Below are 3508 nucleotides of genomic sequence, written 5' to 3'. Positions count from 1 at the left end.
TGGAGGCAGTCCCATTCATGTCATTTGGGTTGCGGCAGCTGCACAGACACAGCTGCTGCTTTAATTTTGAAAGCAAAGCCATGCAGGTGCACATTGTCTGCATTTGGGGCTGAGCACCCACATAGCTGTCAAATTGGAAGAAGCATATGTGTCTAATTGACATGAATGGAGCTTACGGCATGGGGGAGGCATGGAATACCTGTGCATCTCTGTGCATGCAAACGGTGCCCTTGCAAGGGTGTATGCTGTAGTACGCCCATGTGATCATGCCCTTAAGTATTAAATAAATAGGCAGGTATGCATTGATGGACAGAAACCATCCACTAATTTATAGCAATAAAGGTAATTTTTCCATTTCAACATATTGGGGCTCAATCCACCCTGATTCCATCTAGCAGCTGAGGAAATTTGCACTGTCAAACCGCACTGCAGATCATACCAAAGTGTTTTTGCTTTTGGCTGGTAGCAGGAATTAACAATAGGACACTGTTATTTAACACTAACAAACTTTCAGTAACTAGAAGACTATATGGCTTATTTACTGAAGGAGTTGAGGATCTTCACTCCAAATAATTGTAGCTGTGTTCACTTTATTTTTATCTGCGCATGATTTTTTTATTTGAACAGAAACTTGCTTTTCACGTGCCTGGATAATTAAAGCGACTTTTCAGTCAATTTGTTGAGTGAAAATTCTCAGCTCCTTTAGTAAATTTTACGTATAGGTCTTACTGTATGAGGGCAGGCAGTGGTCAGACTTCAAGTGCACAATTGTAATAAATTAAGGGCCCATTTACTTTTTTGCACTGCATTAACCATAGGCGTGCGCAGGGGTTGTGCCAGGTGTGCCTGAACACCCTAATCACTACGTGCAGTGTTGCTTCCCCCGTGTTGACCCTCGCCCCACAGTATTGCTGGCTTCTCTCCTCTCCTCTCCCCCCAGCTGTTGCTGGGGATGTTTCAGGATGAAGAGTGGTGGTAGGAGCTAGTAAATATGTCATTTACCAATGTCTTTCTTTCTAAATAAACACAGTGAATGCTCTAAACTCACTTTGTTCTTTTATATCTGAGGCATAGTAAACTGTGTTTCCTATTCTTCAGTTTGTGAATGACAAGGAAGCCGTTCTGCAGGGAGCACTTCCCATTCATTTACTGTTCTGTGCAGCTGAGGCTGCAGAGAAAGGCATGCATGTCTGAGCTTTGGGGTGCACACCCTAATACAACAGGCTGCGCACACCTACTAACACATGTTGCATTAAGACAACCCAATGAGATGAACGGACTGCCAATGATCCAAAATGTCCAAAAATCAGATGCAACTTTTTTTTGTAATGCAGTTGATTGCAGCACACTAATGTTTGTCTTAGTGCATTAGGGTGCATTCAAAATTAAAAAACACTACAATGAAATGGTATAAATAGGCACTAACGGTGAACATTGAAGTTCTTGCATAAATCCATTCTAAACATGTCCCCTTAAATAAAAACAATTTGTATTTTTCGAATACTTCACTTTGAATACTTCACCTCTCACGTCTGTTCGCCCTCAATGGATCAGAGCAATTTTTACACTTCTGCTATGGACCTGTTTATTTGGCAATAACTTTGTCATTACTAAAGATAACAAGGTAATACTGTACATTTTTTAAGGTAAAAAAAAAAAAACAAAACAATCTTTTTTGTTTTTGCAATCCTTAGACAATAAAATGCAACAAAACTAAACAAAACACACTTTGGGCTCTTTCACACGGGCGGTCCGATCAGATCCGCCTGTCAGTTTTTTAGGCGGATCTGATCGGATCCTCCATGCAGCTCTATGGGGCAGCGGGTGTCAGCGGAGGTCACCTCCGCTGACACCCGCTGCCATCCGCATCCGATCCTGTGCTGAAATCTGGACGGATGGAAACCCTATTTTTCCATCCGTTCAGTAATCGGAGCGGATCTGATGAGAGCGGACAAGCGGTCCGCTCTCCTCTGATCCCCCATAGAGGGCAGCGGGTGCTGAGACACCTCCCTCTCCGCTCTGCAAGCAGAGACGGAGCTGTCATCCGCCCGGCTCAGCGGGGATCGCGGATCGATCCCCGCTGAGCAACACGGATCCGCCTGCGGAGGCGGACCGTGTGAAAGAAGCCTATTTCTTTTTTGAGTAGTGTTAGTTTAAAAATAAACAGTGTTACTGCACATAAAATATGCGCATATTATTCTGTAATTTGTCTTGTTTAAAATTACATAAAAATTATGATTTAAATATAACAAAGTGTTTTTTTCTCAATTTTTTTCTTTTTAAAATGAGAAATGTGTAAATGTATGTTAAATGTGTAAAAATATAAACAAACAAGTTTAAATACCAATAGTTAACCACTTCTGGACCAGGAAGTTTTACCCCCTTAATTACCAGGCCATTTTTTGCGATCTGGCACTGACAATTGTATGGTCATGCTATACTGTACCCAAATAAAATTGATGTCCTTTTTTCCTACAAATAGCTTTCTTTTGGTGGTATTTGATCACCTGTGCGATTTTTTATTTTTTGCGGTATAAGCAAAAAAAGAGCTACAATTCTGAAAAAAAGAAAACAGTATTTTTTTACTTTCTGCTATAAAACATTCCCAATGAAAAAAAAAAATTTGGCTCTGAATTCCAGAGCACATGTTGTCAGGCCTTCTACTTCATTGATGATGGATTACAAATAACACAGACCTCTCCTCATCTCCTTTCCCCTCCTTATTTCCATAAATCCACTTTTACACTTTACTTGTGCTCACATGTCTCTTAATTAAAGTGGAGCGGACTCTCCAAAAAAGAAAACATTTTTAAAGCGGACTTTCAGCCTCCCCAAGACGATCGATCCCCGCCTCTCCACCCCTCTTCCCTTCCTCTGAAGGAATAGAGCATTGCTTTTTCTTCTTCTTTTACTTCTTTTTTTTTTTGTAATTTAAAGCCTGCCCCCACCTCCCCATGCATGTCACTCGCCTTAGGCAAATGATGCACAAACTGCCTGCTGTGCCTTCTGGGATATGTATTTTACATATCTCAGGAGGCATATCCTTTCATTCAAGAACAGGAGGAGGGGGCGAATGCATCATCAGGAGGGCCCACCCGCTGAACCCAGACGAGCCAGCGCGCCTCTCAAGGACATCAGAGAGAACATATCGGCCTACGACAGAGCTGTACCCGGCTTGAGAGGATCTCAGTGGGACAACACTGGATCCACTGGATGGGTGAATATCTGAAATGTGCAGATACCACTATCATTTAAGCAGGGCCAAAAAAAAAAAAAAAAAAATGGGGAGGTCGCATGGAGTTCCTCTTTAAGACAAAAAAGTACTTGCTAATAATGTGTATATGAAAGTATGTATGGACTCCATTGTTCTTATAGCCCAAAACACAAATTTTGCTACTCATTTGTGATACAGCACTGTCATCAATATACTTGTCCAGGTTGCCTCTTTAACTCATCTATCCACATTCTTAGTCTTCCCTAAATCCTGCACATGCACACGTTAACATTT

The sequence above is a fragment of the Pelophylax lessonae genome, assembly GCF_965119305.1.
Source record: "Pelophylax lessonae genome assembly, chromosome: 2".
Lineage (NCBI taxonomy): Eukaryota > Metazoa > Chordata > Amphibia > Anura > Ranidae > Pelophylax > Pelophylax lessonae.
This window is presented reverse-complemented; position numbering follows the sequence as displayed.